General features: G+C 38.1%; 1 protein-coding gene across 4 annotated transcripts in view; it reads right to left on the bottom strand.

Moving 5' to 3' along the window:
- Positions 1-16,374, bottom strand: part of LOC127534433 (tumor necrosis factor receptor superfamily member 14-like) — a 219,590-nt gene that overhangs the window by 79,409 nt on the left and 123,807 nt on the right. The window contains exon 1 of one of the 4 annotated variants that reach the window (XM_051949631.1): positions 351-522. The exons of 1 other annotated variant lie outside the window; for it this stretch is intronic. The gene's annotated coding sequence lies outside the window, so the exon portion shown is untranslated. Of the gene's footprint in view, positions 1-350; positions 523-16,374 lie in introns of those variants that run through there. 2 more of the 4 variants (XM_051949634.1, XM_051949633.1) reach the window with 2 other exon arrangements.

Below are 16,374 nucleotides of genomic sequence, written 5' to 3'. Positions count from 1 at the left end.
TCAGAAAACAGTGTGATTTCTGTTTAAAGATTACTTTCTTGGTTCTTTCCTGCATTAAAATCAACTCCACTCTGCAGGTTACACAGTAAACAGGCAGACGCTGCAGTTTTCTCAGGTTCTTTTCCACAGAAACGCGTTTTGAGCTAATGCTACTGCCCCGAAGGAAATCAGTTCTCCCCTACAGTCTGGACACAAAGTAAATAAAACCAGATTCTGCTGCAGTTTTCTGCACAAACTGGAACATTGAGAAGTTCAACCGGTATGCTAACAATATACAGTACATAATATACAATGTACTGATGAGAGATACTTTAACAAATAACAGTCAGACATAAATTCAGGACTCTTACCGTCGATGTGATGATTAATCTCTTTCGCAATAGGGCAAGCAGAAAAAATAATTTCAATTTGAAATACACCTAAAAATAAGATCTTGTGCGTTAACACGACAAGTACCTCTTCCGAAGGGAAAAAGCCGGAAAAGAAAGGCTCAGGTGAAAGCTGCTGAACTTACCTGGGCAGCCCCTCCCATGTATCCCACAGCCGATCAGGACGAGTTCTTTCTTTCTTTCATTCTTTTTATTGGCGGTTGGCAACCAACTTTTAGGTGCATTTACCGCCACCTACTGGACTGGAGTGTGAGTCAAGAGATGGTCAGAAAAAACAAAACAAAAACAAAAACAAAACCTATATCCTATTTCCTAACCCCGTTACCGTCAAATAATTCATTAGAACACCTAATCCTTTCTGTAATGCACGCCCTAAAAGACTACCTAAAGTTAACTCCTGTTTTTCTCTCTGCAACATTTGCCTCACCCTCTTTCGCTCCTCCTTATACTTACTGCACTCCAGTAATACATGCTGAACTGTTTATAACCGTGAACACTCTGAGCACAGGCCTGTCGGATGCTTCCCTATTTTATGTAACGTTTGGTTAAGCCCTGCATGCCCTATCCTGAGTCGTGTTATGATAATTTCTTCTCTTCTATTCCTGCCCCGTGTTTCACTCTTTTTGATTTGTGGTTGTATGTTATATAAATGTCTCCCTGTGATTGTGATGGCCCAGTTTTCCTGCCATATTTTGTACATATGTTTCTTAATGATAGATTTTACTTCATCCTTACTTAGTGGTATTTCAATATTTACTGCAATGGATTTTATTGATTGTTTGGCCAAAATATCTGCTGTTTCATTTCCTTCTATTCCTTCATGTGCCGGAACCCAAAGAAAAGAAACATCCACTTTATTGTTATGTAGTCTATATAGTTGGTGAAATATTTCCAGTAAAAGATCTTGCCTGCATGATTTTCCTAACTGAGTACTTTGAAGCGCTGAGATGCTGTCTGTTGCTACAATTACATTCTGTTGACTGTTGTCCTCCACCCACTAAAAAGCTAATATTATCCCCATCATTTCTACTGTGTATATTGACAAATGACCTAACAACCTCTTTTTAATGGCTTTTTCATATTGTGGAATAAAAACTGCTGCTCCTATGCGTCCTGTTTCTGGATCTTTTGAGCCGTCTGTAAAAAAGAACACTTTTCCCAAATACTTTTGATTAATATACTTTTGTACTATCGCCCACACTGGTGTTTTTTTGCGGTTGTTTTTGACAGATACCAATAACTGAGTATCAACTGTTATATTGATGAAGTTCCAAGGGGGCATGATTGATATAGGAACCGTTTTACTGATGTTTAACCCTGTTAATCCTAATTTTTGTGCTAGTTCTTTGATTTTCCACCCAAAACTTTTACTTTTCCTACGTTCCCAACTCTCCTGCAACACTGCTTTAGTTGGATGTATTGAACTCTGCCCCTCCAAATTAACCCAATATGTCAGCATGATCTTATTTCTCCTTATTTCCAGAGGCATTTCACCCACCTCTACTTGCAATGGTGAGATTGGGGATGTCTTAAATGCTCCAGCGCAGATACGAATGGCTTCATTTTGTACTATGTCAAGTTTCTCTAAATTTGTTTCAGATGCAGACATATATGCTAAACATCCATAATCAAATGTTGATCTCATGAGTGTTCTGTAAATATTTAAAAGTGATCTTGTATTAGCTCTCCAGTCTTGGCCTGAAAGACATCTCAACAAGTTATTGACCTTTTTACATTTATTTCTTATTTTCTCAATATGCTGTCCCCATGTGAGTTTTTCATCAAATATTAATCCCAAAAATTTAACTTCCTTTACTTGTTCTAGTGCCTGACCATATAACTTCAATGATATTTCTTTATGTCGTTTTGCAAAACATATTACTTGAGATTTGGACACTGAAAGTTTAAAACCCCATTTAACAGTCCATTCCTCTACCTTTCCTATTGCTTTTAGTATTTTCTTTTCTACATACTTAAAATTTCTTCCCCTTACCCAAAGGGCTCCATCATCTGCATGTAAAGACTTCCCTACTGTATTTTCTACTTCATCAAAAATATCATTTATCATAATATTAAACAATATTGGACTGCACACACTTCCTTGTGGAGTTCCATTTTCAATATTATTTATACTGGAGGGCTCAACACCTACCCTTACCTGTATTTGTCTCTCTGCCAAGAATGCTGACACCCAATTAAACATTTTACCTCCTACTCCCATCTTATCTAGCTTAATGCGCAGCCCCTCTTTCCACAACATATCATATGCCTTTTCCACATCAAAAAAGACAGCTATCACAATTTCTTTGTTTGCTTGTGCTTTCCTAATTTCAGATTTCAGACAAAGCACAGAATCCGTTGTGTTTCTTCCTTTTCTAAACCCACTTTGGTTTGCAGATATTAAGTTTCTGCTTTCTACATAGTATGTTAGCCTCTGCGTAACCATTTTTTCCATTGTTTTACCAAGCTGAGATGTTAAAGCTATGGGTTTGTAACTTGCTGGGTCTGATGGATCCTTACCAGCTTTAAGTAGTGGTACTATAACTGACTGTTTCCATGTAATAAAATTCTAAGATTAAAAAATGAGTATAACATTATTATTCAGGAGGAGATATGTAATTTTCTTCTAAAAAATAAACAAAAACATTTTGAAATAAGTGATAAACCGTTAAAACTTCTTTCAAGACAACTTAAAGGAGAACAATCTACAGCAGCAATTCATAAAATTCGATCAAAGACAGGAGAGATTTACACAGATCCTGAAGATATTAATAATGTTTTTAAGGATTTTTATGCAGAATTATATAAGTCAAAATCAGATTCTTCACTTTTCCACTTGAATGATTTTTTTGCCAAATTATCTTTACCTCAATTGAAAAAAGAACAGCAACACTTACTAGACAATGTTATCTCTACGGAAGAATTGACAAAAGCATTATTCTCATTTCCACCAAATAAGAGTCCGGGCCCGGATGGATTCGGAGCAGAGTTTTATCAAGCTTTTTCGGAAAAATTGACCCCTTTTTTACTTAGAATGCTTAATCATTCTTTTCATAAAAATAGGCTCCCTGAATCACTATATGAAGCCAACATATGTGTTATACCCAAAAAGGGAAAAGATCCTTTAGATCCAGCTAGTTACAGGCCTGTCTCACTTTTGAATTTGGACCATAAAATTCTTACAAAAATTCTTTCAATACGACTAAACAAGTTTATAACAGATATTATTCATCCGGATCAGACCGGATTTATACCAGGCAGGCCTGCTTTCGGTAATGTGCGAAGACTACTGAATCTGTTGTATTCAGATTGCAACGGAAATAATAAGGCAGCCATCTTGACTTTAGACGCCCATAAAGCCTTTGATTCAATTGAGTGGGAATATTTATTCATTGCTCTTAAACACTTTGGTTTTGGAGAAACCTTCATAAAATGGGTCAAAATGATTTATTTAATGCCAAAATCAAGTATCATATGTAATAATACATTATCAAAGAGCTTCCAATTATATCGCGGCGTAAGACAAGGCGACTGCCTTTCTCCTTTACTTTTTAATATAGCCTTAGAGCCATTAGCTATTGGCTTAAGAATGCATCCTGATATAGAGGGTTTTACAGTTGGTCAATCAGAGAGTTTGGTGTCACTCTACGCAGATGATCTTCTTTTGACTTTTGCTAAACCAGAAACTGGAATCCCAAACCTGCTAAAATATGTGGATGCTTTTGGTAAAATATCCGGTTACAACATAAATTGGTTAAAGAGCGAACTTATGTTCATTGGCGCTAATAGGACCATAGATAGCTGCCCAATTAAAGTGGTGGAAGATCATATAACATATCTTGGGATAAAAATATCTAAAAATTATGAATCCTTGTTAAAACTCAATTTTGAGGAAGGACTTGAAAAACTGAAACGATCTATTGACTACTGGAAGACCTTGCCTCTCTCCATGGTGGGCAGAGTGAATGCCATAAAAATGGTATCTCTGCCCAAGTTTATATACCTCTTTCAAAACTTGCCAATTATTATACCCGCGGATTACTTTAGAAAAGTTGAATCAATGATTTTGGACTTTGTATGGGGATATAAAAAACATAGAATATCTAAAAAACACATATTAAGATCCACAAAGGAGGGCGGTCTCGGTCTTCCGGTACTCAAAAACTACTACTGGGCAGCTAACATACAAGCATTGACCTACTGGAAAATTGGTGCTCCTAACGATGAATCACTTCCTTCTGCTCCATTATGGGTGAAAATTGAACTCCAGTCACTTATTAGACCTTACACCTCTTTGTCAGCTTTACTTTTTACTAGAACAATTTCCTCCGTAAAGTCAATAAGTCATAGTGTTATTGTTAGGAATTCAATCAAAATGTTAAGTCAAATTAGAAAAAATTTTGATGTTCCCGGTGTCTCTTTATATACACCTATATGTTATAATCATGCTTTCACGCCTGCTATTATGGATAAAACATTCTTTGATTGGTACTCTAAAGGTATCAAAAGTATAAAAGACGTCTGTCAGGAAGGCAGACTTTTTACATTCGAAGAATTAAAAACAAAGTACAGACTTCCTCAATCGGGTTCATACAGATATTTACAGTTAAGACACTTCATTAAAAGTAATCTAAATAATTATGAAAAGCACCCTGTTTTGGTAATACTTAATCAGGGCCTGTCTAGTAAAAAAATTATTGGTAAATTTCTAAAATGCTGTAGTTCGACACTGGAATCAACAAATGACGTTAAAATGGCATGGGAAGGGGAATTAAAAACTACAATATCCGAACAACAATGGAAACATTCCCTTTCCCAAATCCATAACTGTTCAATTAACAGTAGACACAGACTAACGCAGTTTAAAGTGATTCATCGTTTTTATTACTGTAAAGCATCACTTCATAGGTTCTATCCTGAGGTGTCTCCATTCTGTGACAAATGTAAAACAACTGAAGACTCACTGCTACATTCTTTTTGGGAATGTCCAATTATTCAACCGTTCTGGTCTAGAATTTTTTTTTCTTTTCCGGAGTATACCAAAGGAACTGTGCTCCGGATAGAGATATGGCGTTGTTTGGATATTCAAAGGAAACACAAAACCTACCACAACATATAAGGGTTGCTATAGTTCTTGGGACAGTTTTGGCCAAAAGACTACTTCTTAAAGAGTGGAAATCATCTTGTGCACCGGGTTTTAGAACGTGGTTGTCTGAATTAGTCGATGTTATATCATTGGAAAAAGTACGTTATATAAAAACTGGAAATTTGAAGAAGTGGGAAGAAATATGGTCTCCGTTATTGAAATATTTCAATGAGTAAATGTGAATGTTAGACAGCTAGATTCAGTGTACTGTTGTGGGTATATAGATAAAAATGTAATGGGGTTTGACACAAAGTTTCTTCGCTGTTTGACAGGCTCCCTACCCTCGCCTGTTAAAAAAGAAGTTGACAGTTATCATGACAAATTTAAGAGAGAAAGAATTAGATCATGATAAATAAAAATAGCCATGTGTACACAATTGCAATCTTTAGGGTACACATACAAAACTTCTTCTGAAATCTTGATTGTGTCAAACCTCAATGAAGAAAGGAAAAAATAGTGTCCAAATTGTGCTATATGTGTAAAGTATATTTCGCTCCTCTGGTGTGTGCGGTCGGGTTTGAAAGTAGTATGAATGTGCAGATGTAAGTGGGGCCCATTCTGTTTTATCTTTGTTCTAAAATTAATAAAAACATTGAAAAAAAAAAAAAAAAATGTTGATCTCATGAGTGTTCTGTAAATATTTAAAAGTGATCTTGTATTAGCTCTCCAGTCTTGGCCTGAAAGACATCTCAACAAGTTATTGACCTTTTTACATTTATTTCTTATTTTCTCAATATGCTGTCCCCATGTGAGTTTTTCATCAAATATTAATCCCAAAAATTTAACTTCCTTTACTTGTTCTAGTGCCTGACCATATAACTTCAATGATATTTCTTTATGTCGTTTTGCAAAACATATTACTTGAGATTTGGACACTGAAAGTTTAAAACCCCATTTAACAGTCCATTCCTCTACCTTTCCTATTGCTTTTAGTATTTTCTTTTCTACATACTTAAAATTTCTTCCCCTTACCCAAAGGGCTCCATCATCTGCATGTAAAGACTTCCCTACTGTATTTTCTACTTCATCAAAAATATCATTTATCATAATATTAAACAATATTGGACTGCACACACTTCCTTGTGGAGTTCCATTTTCAATATTATTTATACTGGAGGGCTCAACACCTACCCTTACCTGTATTTGTCTCTCTGCCAAGAATGCTGACACCCAATTAAACATTTTACCTCCTACTCCCATCTTATCTAGCTTAATGCGCAGCCCCTCTTTCCACAACATATCATATGCCTTTTCCACATCAAAAAAGACAGCTATCACAATTTCTTTGTTTGCTTGTGCTTTCCTAATTTCAGATTTCAGACAAAGCACAGAATCCGTTGTGTTTCTTCCTTTTCTAAACCCACTTTGGTTTGCAGATATTAAGTTTCTGCTTTCTACATAGTATGTTAGCCTCTGCATAACCATTTTTTCCATTGTTTTACCAAGCTGAGATGTTAAAGCTATGGGTTTGTAACTTGCTGGGTCTGATGGATCCTTACCAGCTTTAAGTAGTGGTACTATAACTGACTGTTTCCATGTAAAAGGTATATTTCCTGAGTCCCATATTACATTAAATAACTTAAGTATTGTTAGAAGTGAACTATCTGTCATATGTGCCAGCATTTTATAACATATTCCATCTTTTCCTGGTGCTGTTAGTTTTCTTTTTAGTTCTAACAAGGAAAATGGTACATCCAAATTATATCCTGTGATATTATGCCTTTCTGTCACTCCTGGATATTGTAAGAGGGTGTTATTTCTACATTGCCTTGCTATTGCTGATATGTTATCAGAACTATGGACCTTCACAAAAGTATTTACCAAAAGTTCTGCCTTTTCTATGTTGCTGATTGCAATATTGTTTGCACTACATAAGACTGGTATCCCAAACTTGCTCTTGACTCCATTCATTTTCCGTACTGTTCTCCAAACCACTGACAACAGTGTTTCTCTTCCTATTTTATTACAGTATCCCCTCCAATATGAACGTTTTGCTATTTTAATTGTTTTTCGAACCATTGCTACAGCTCTTTTATACTGAATAAGGGATTCTAAATTATGTTGCATTTTCAGTTTTTTAAAAGCTTTGTTCCTTCTCTTGATAGCCATTTCACAATTGCTATCCGGCTGTACATTTTTCTTTTTACTCTTTCCTGAACTTTTTGGTATTGTTTTCTCGGCTGCTTGAATGATATGTTCAACTATTTTTGATTTACCTCATGTATATCTACTCTTCTTTCTTTAAAAATATCCTCACATTTGATCTCACTCTTAGCTGCAAATGCTTCCCAGTCAGCTTTTTCTAGTTTCCACCTTGGAATCCTCTGCTCTTTTCAGGTGTACATCTATTCCAACTCTGGTTTCTATTGGGTAATGATCACTACCGAGTGGAGAACTGTTCAGCACTTTCCAAATACTTATACCTGAAATACCATTAGACACCAATGTTAGATCAATTGCACTTTCAGTATTATTCAAAATGTTATATCTTGTACCTTTACCATCATTAATAGAAACTAAATCATTGTCCTCAATAAATTCTTCGACTGCCAACCCATTAACATCTGTATTTTTGCTTCCTCAAAGTGTATTATGAGCATTAAAGTCCCCACACCATACAATGTTGTCTTGCATCTGCCCAGCTATGTTATTTAATGAAGCCAATGTTAATTTATTGCACGGGTTGTAGTAGTTAACTATTGTTACATTATCATTTCCAGTCCAGGTTTTAATAGTTAGTTTCTTGTTCCTTACCAATGCTGATACTATAGCTTATTCCATTTTGTATAAACGTAGCAACTCCTCCTCCTTGACCCATTTCTCTGTCTTTCCTTATTGTAGTATATCCAGGTATAATAAAGTCCAGTTGAGGTTTTAACCATGTTTCCTGTATACATATTACATGAGGTTTATTATGTAATTGATTAACATATTGCTTGAATTCCTGTCCATTAGCTCTAAGGCTTCTAGCATTATACTGCAGAATAATTATGAACATGTAGAACCACCAATCCATGTCTGCAAGTTAGGAGGATAGCCATTAAGCATTTCTTCCACACCCTCCCAGTGCAACCCTTTCATCCCAAGATATTTCTCTGCTGATTTTACTATGATTTTTATTTTTTCTGTTTTCCTTTCAGTTTGTGCTGAGCAATTTATTACATCAACCATAAAAAGAATAAACTCCCTTTTCCTCATGATCAATGTGTCTTCTTTAATTTTCTGACATCCTTTACATGACTCCACTTGCTTGTTTTCTGTACTTACTTTTGTTTCTTTGACTGATACCTTTCTGGCTGCTTCGGCATATGTTACCCCTTGAGAAATTTTGACCCGCTGTACCTCTGTTACTCTTTTGCTGGCTTCACACCCCCGATAAGCTGAACTATGTTCACCTCCACAGTTACAGCATTTAAGTTTCGCTCCTGCTTCACATTTGCCATATTCGTGTTCTCCTGCACATCTTCCACATCTTTGCTTTCCTTTACAGACTGCTGCTACATGGCCATATTTCTGACATTTAAAGCATCTCAGTGGAGGCGGAACATAGGGCCTGACTACATAGCTGATGTATCCTATGAGTACTCTCTCTGGCAACACTGTTTCATCCATTTTAATCATTGCAGACAGACTGTTACATTTTTCTCCATACCTGGTTGTTTGCAGACGTTTTGCTTCAATAACTGTGGCTCCTGTTACATTATCTATGACTTGTTGTTCCGTCACATTTGTCGGGACTCCTGTATTAACCCCTCGCACAAACTTTTTATCCTCAATTATTGAGCATTGTACTGTCTTTCCGTCTATCTTACTTATTCTGATTGCCTTGCCTTGTTGTGCACTATCCCTACAAATTACTAATAGAGATCCATTACGCAATATTTTGACACTTTTAATTTCACCCAGCATCCTGTTTAAAATCTTTGTTAACTGGATTGGATTCCACTCACCAAACGAAGCACCATCTTGGGTAAGTTTAATGATCACTTTGTACAAATCTTTCTGTCTTTCCACTGTCACAACTCTTTGATCACTTTCATTGTCCTCTGACATGGAGGCGTCTCTGCATTTTAATTGCTTTTTGCGTTTACGTCTGTTATGACACGATTCTACTGTGTTCCAGGACTTGTCTTTCCCACCACCAGATTCAATTCCTATCTCACTTCCTGATCCTTCACTACATTCTGCCATCTCTTGCCCATTCTCAGATCAGTCATGCCAACTGCCACCACCGCCTTCATCAGCCTTTCTCCTCGCCAGTAACGTACGTGCCGCCACAGACGCCATCCTCCCTGACTCCCACCACCGTCATCAGGACGAGTTCCATCTCAGGTGATGTTATAAGTTATTACGTTGTTACACAGTCCTGCGCATGCTGAGCTTAAGTGGAGCTTTACCCACAAATAATCATTCTTCATATATATTTGAGAACATTTTAGACATAAATGGCCCTTAATAAAAGCACTAAAACGAACAAGAAACTGCTAAAATTGTTGAGGTTTGACAATTTCTAATGAAATGATGTTCAACCAACAAACTACATTAAGTTAGTAATGAACTTTTCCTCTAAGATCAAATGCATTTTCTGTTTCCTGTCTTAATTACCTGACATTGTCCAGGTTTGTTCAAATGAAGGAGGAAACTTGAAATCCTGAAGTCAAAGTGAAGAGAAATGAAGTTTTGGGGCCAGTTTCATTAAGTTACTACAACTTGAATTAAGTTTGAAATCACAACAGCTTGAATTTACATTGTAAAGAACACTAAGAAAATTTTTTAAATTGATATTATGGACATACACTTGTATTTAAAAAGTACAAGTTTAATTACAGATAATTATTGTCATTTTGCCTAAATTTGTACAGAAGCTAAGATAGCAGGAGGAAATACCGTGTAAATAAAGAAGTATATTTTCTGAGAAAAATATTTTTGCATTGTTAATTTCTAGATAATGACACATGATAATCACAGACTTTTCTTTGCAAAAAACAAACAAAAAAAACAATTTTAAAATTCAGAATTATTTTTCAGAAAACTATATTTCTTTTGTCACAATGATGTATGCCATGTTTTTCTATATCATGGAAACATCTATGATCTTCTTTTGTCCATATGAGGTTTATATTAGTACTGATTGTTTTCATGTAGTTGTTGTCTTTTCTCCAGCACATAGAGACTAAATACAAATAATTGTCTTTAATGCTGCTAAGTACAGTGACGCAGGTTTTATGGTTTGACAATCGTGTTACGCAGCTCAAATTTGAGTTAAAAGCCCAAACAAGCATGACAGTTTAAAACTTTAAGGAAGCTCTATACATGTCTAATACAAATGTGTGTCATCATCAAATAAATAAATCAAATGTGACTGAATTAAGAAGTCAGAACTGTTCTATGAACCACAGTAGAACACTGTGATAGTGAACACTTCAGTGAGTACAGATCTCATTCCATAATAAAGAATTCTTTTTATTATATTTACACTCAGAACAATAAAAGTTAAGATAAAACAAACCTCATTGAAGGGTTAACAAAAGTATATGTTAAAGCAGCTGGATAAAGATGACGCATGAAAGAAGTGAAATAAGAAAACAAAAGTGCAATATGGCTAAAAATAAAGACATAATTGAGACAATGTACAAGGCACGATGAATTTACATTTGATAGGTACACATGAGGAAATGAATTATGTACCTCTCTATTATTGCAGTCAAAAACATTACTGAGATAAAAGACCAGTGTTACAAGATGTAATTACACAAAGCATTTCAGTTTAAATTACAATATTAAGTTGATGCAACATTATTATATCAACTCAGTGCATCAAAATAATGTTCGCAACTTATTTATCTAGATCCTACAATTAGTTTTTTTTCTTTATCTTGCAGCCACATATTTATTTAAATGGCGGGAACAAATTGTTTGAATGGTTAGAGTGTAGATTTATCAACACACTAATGTTGAAAACTGTGTCAGTATCAGAGTTAATAATTTACAAACTGATATGGTTTAGTAAAGGTTAACTAGACAATTCCCGCATACGGAAATCGTGGGAGGGGCTCGGGCCGTCCACCCGTCGGGCCTTCCACCCGTCGGGCCATCTGAAATGTGTGTTCACATCCTATGCATCACCTGGGGGCTAAGCCCCCCTCTCCTTTAAACCGAGTGACGCCTCTGTTACACTCTACCACATTGCCTGAGAGGGTTTTTTTGTTTGTTTGTTGCTGAAGACAGGGGTTTTTTGGATGCTTCTGTATGAGAAACCATAAATCCCACCCAGAGAGGTTTTTGTTAGCTGTGAAATGAAATGTGTGTTCACATCCTATGCATCAGCTGGGTGCTAATCCCCCCTCTCCTTTAAACCTAGTGACCCCTCTGTGTCACTGTATCACATCTCCTGAAAGGGTTTTTTTTGTTTGTTTGTTGCTGAATACAGGGTTTTTTTTGGATGCTTCTGTATGAGAAACCATAAATCTCACCATCACAATATATCCATTGCTGAAAACAAGAGCTTGTTTTTTTAAGACTAAATGAAGTGTGTAGGTGAAATTATGTATGGAAAAGCATAAATCCCAGCATCACAATATATATATACATGCCTGAAAAGACGAGATTTGGGTGTTTTTAAGACTAAAATGAAGTGTGTAGGTGAAATTCTGACGAAACACGTCATAAAACATGACTTAGAGAAAAAATGGAAGATCGGCAGGAAAAAAATCACAACCGGGATTTGAACCCCGGGCGCTCACACCAAAGCCGAGCTTCCACTCCATTCACCTATCAGTGACTGATACTGGCAAGCGTATCTTGCCCCATTTGAAGTGTTAGTTTTACTTCCTGGTTGTCAGCACAGCGCGATGTCGCGTTCTGTCAGTAATTACTGAATAACCGTTAATCCCAGCTGAAAAGTGAGATGACCGTGAGCGAGAGGAAGCCTGTGGCTAACCAGAAATGTAATTATTTTCCAGATATTGTGAGAAATGACCGAGCGCCGGCGATTTTAAAAACACTCTCCCTCCATGAGCCAGATGATTCAGTTTACATGGGCGCCTATGGAGAGAACGGTGCGACTTTGCTGTAAACTGCTGCCTGTCATTTCACTTCAAAAAGAGCAAGGTCTTCAAACTTGGATTCATTTGAATCCCAGGAAAATTGTCTACAATCTGGGCGAATTTCATTTCCCTAGCATTTATGGTTTGGTCGTGAGAGCGATTCAATCGTGAAAGTTTTAGGCGGATTTTGCATCTCTGCTCCACTCTACAAAGTCACGTGACACACTCTAGAGAGAGCAGATTTTGAGAATTTTCACTTTTTTGAGGACTCACTGAGCAAAAACTGTAAATGTCAGCATGACATGAAATACATCCCTGCGTAGACAAGAAAAATCACTACGTTTTGATGGTTAGATGACGTTTCTAGGTGAAAGTATGGCGAAGCAGTGGCGTTGTGAAAACAGGTGAGTCTTCAGTCTGAGTGATTCAGTAATCCCATTCATGTGTATGTGGAAAATTAATGCAGTTTTTTGCTCATAACTCTGGCAAATATGAATGAATGTCTTAGAAAATAGATAGCCATCGATTCCCCATAAAACCACACAAGCTGATATATAATTTGTGTGTGATTTCTCAAAGCCCTGGGAGGAGTAGCGAGCCAAAGTTTTGGGCGGAAGAAGAATAATAAAACAGAAAAATAATAAGAAACCCCACAGGAGAGCAATAGCATTTCATGCCCGAGCCCCTAACTAGACAATTCCCGCATACGGAAATCGTGGGAGGGGCTCGGGCCGTCCACCCGTCGGTCCCTCGCGCGACCCCCAAGTGTTTAGGTGAAATTCTGACCAATCACGTCATAAAACATGACTTTGATAAAAATGGAAGATCATCAGAAAAAAAATCACAACCGGGATTCGAACCCAAGCCACCCACACCAAAGCCGGGCCCTCAATCCATCCACCTACCAGTGAGTGATACTGGCAAGCCTATCTTTCCCCATTTGAAGTGTTAGTTTTACTTCCTGGTTCTCATCACTGCGCGATGTCGCGTTATGCCGGTAATTACTGAATAACCGTTAATCTCAGCTGAAAATTTACATAACCGTTAGCGAGAGAAAGCCTGTGGCTAACCAGAAATGTAATTATTTTCCAGATATTGTGAGAAATGACCGTGCCCCTGCGAAAGTGTTTATGCTCACTTATTGAGTGGCAGACATGCTGCTTACAACAGTGTTTCTTAACGGGAGCGCAACGTCGCGTTCTTTCGTTAATTACTGAATAACCGTTAATCCCAGCTTAAAAGTGAGATTACCGTGAGCGAGTTTAAGCCTGTGGCTAACCAGAAATGTAATTATTTTCCAGATATTGTGAGAAATGACCGAGCGCCGGCGATTTTAAAAACACTCTCCCTCCATGATCCAGATGATTCAGTTTTCATGTGCGCCTCTGGAGAGAACGGTGCGACTTTGCTGTAAACTGCTGCCTGTCATTTCACTTCAAAAAGAGCAAGGTCTTCAAACTTGGATTCATTTGAATCCCAGGAAAATTGTCTACAATCTGGGCGAATTTCATTTCCCTAGCATTTATGGTTTGGTCGTGAGAGCGATTCAATCGTGAAAGTTTTAGGCGGATTTTGCATCTGTCCTGCACTCTGCGGAGTCACGTGACACACTCTAAAGAGAGCAGATTTTGAGAATTTTCACTTTTTTGAGGACTCACTGAGCAAAAACTGTAAATGTCAGCTTGACATAAAATACATCCCTGCGTAGACAAGAGAAATCACTACGTTTTGATGGTTAAATGACGTTTCTAGGTGAAAGTATGGCGAAGCAGTGGCGTTGTGAAAACAGGTGAGTCTTCACTCTGAGTGATTCAGTAATCCCATTCATGTGTATGTGGAAAATTAATGCAGTTTTTTGCTCATAACTCTGGCAAATATGAATGAATGTCTTAGAAAAGTCATAGCCATCGATTCCCGATAAAACCGCACGAGCCGATATATAATTTGTGTGTGATTTGTCAAAGGCCTAGGCGAAATACGGAGCCAAAGTTTAGGCGGAAGAAGATTAATAAAATAAAATAAACTCCGCGGGACAACAATAGGTGCTCTGGCATGTTCCATGCCCGAGCCCCTAATAAAATAAACTCCGCGGGACAACAATAGGTGCTCTGGCATGTTCCATGCCCGAGCCCCTAATAAAATAAACTCCGCGGGACAACAATAGGTGCTCTGGCATGTTCCATGCCCGAGCCCCTAATAATGATCTGATTAATTGAGGTTCAGTTCAAAATGTTTTGGTTATCAGGGAGAAAACTGTTAAAAAATAGTCCAGGGGAAGAGATACTGCAGAGAATCTGAGGAGAGAAAGTTCACCTACGGGCAAAACATTTCTGCTTTATGTATTAAACATTAAAGTTATGTCAATGTGTGTAAATAATCTAACTAGAGCAACTAATGTGACAATAAAATTCATTGCTGCTTTAATTGCCACATTTTGGTAGTCACTTAAATAATTAGGTCTTTAACTCTGAAGCGACCAAGCTATTTTAGCGACTAAAATGACCGACTGGGGTCATTTATGATCCCACTATATTTTACACAGGAATATGTCTACTTTAGTGCCTCTTTTTGTGCATTCTTACCTATTCCACTCCACTGCATTTTAAGATGGATATTTTAAAATAACCTTCTTTTATTATTCATGGATTTTAATCATTTTTGACTCAGAGCTAAAGTAAAACCATATGAACAATATGATGCATTGTAAGAACGCAATAACATTTATTTAGACACACTTTGTCAGGGCTCCCTCCTCACCCCCGTCCTTCCCCACCTGACATCCCAAATACCCCTTTTCCCATCTGCTCCTCTCTCCCTCTCCTGTTCCTCTCCCTCTCATGCTCCTCTCTCCCTCTCCTGCTCATGCTCCCCTCTCTTTCTCTGTCCCTTGGTTTCGGTCTCTGTGTCTCCCTTCGGTCTCCCGTCCGCTCCTCTGCCCCTGTTTCTCTCTCTGTCTCCCATCCGCTCCTCTGCCCCTGTTTCTCTCTCTGTCTCCCATCCGCTCCTCTGCCTCTGTCTTCCCCTACAGCTCGGCGCCTGAGTGGAGTTCAGCTTCCCAGCTGACTCCACTCAGGCAATCAACCACCTCTACGGCTCCCGGACAGCTGAAGGACATCGACCTGATTACACTCCACTGCAATAAGAACCGGCTCATCCTTCCACTCCCTGCCAGATTGTTGAACAAGACTCTTCAGTCAGTTTGCTCTCGAGCCTGCAGAAGTCTGTTGGGTTTTTGTGGCTATTTTAACCCTGTTTCTCCTCTGTTTTCATCCAGACCCAGCTGTCCAGGACTCCCTCTGCCCTGATCCCTCGTCTGTCCTCCCGAAACCGTTCGGCACCGGTTATTCCCTTCCTGGATCCCCCATTCTGCCCGAACCCCCCTCCTTGGAACCCTGACCAGCTCCACTCTCGCCGACCCAGAGAACCGCAGCAGCAAGCCGGCTGCTTGTCGCCTCCTGGTGACCTCTGAAGTCCTCCCTACTTCGGCTCCGGAACCATCAGGCCTAAACCCTGACTCCACCAGCCACTCCCCCTACACACCGGCTCCTCTCACCCTCTGCCATCACTCACTTCCCTGACAATAAAACTCATTCTCATTTCCACCCGGCCTTGGTAGTGTGGCTCTCTGCTCAGGTCCAGCCCTCTAGATTCGTGACACACTTTGTCTGCCACTTCTTTTAAAACTTTACTCCTTTTGTTTCCTCAATAGTAAATCAAAAGTACATAAAAACAAAATCTACACAAACATCTTGTCTGTATGTGTGCAATGTAACATGCAGAGAAGTATTTAGAT

This window comes from Acanthochromis polyacanthus, chromosome 6 (assembly GCF_021347895.1).
Source record: "Acanthochromis polyacanthus isolate Apoly-LR-REF ecotype Palm Island chromosome 6, KAUST_Apoly_ChrSc, whole genome shotgun sequence".
In the NCBI taxonomy this organism is placed as follows: Eukaryota; Metazoa; Chordata; class Actinopteri; family Pomacentridae; genus Acanthochromis; species Acanthochromis polyacanthus.
The sequence above is the reverse complement of the archived record's forward strand: the minus strand, read 5'-3'. Positions and strand labels throughout refer to the sequence as shown.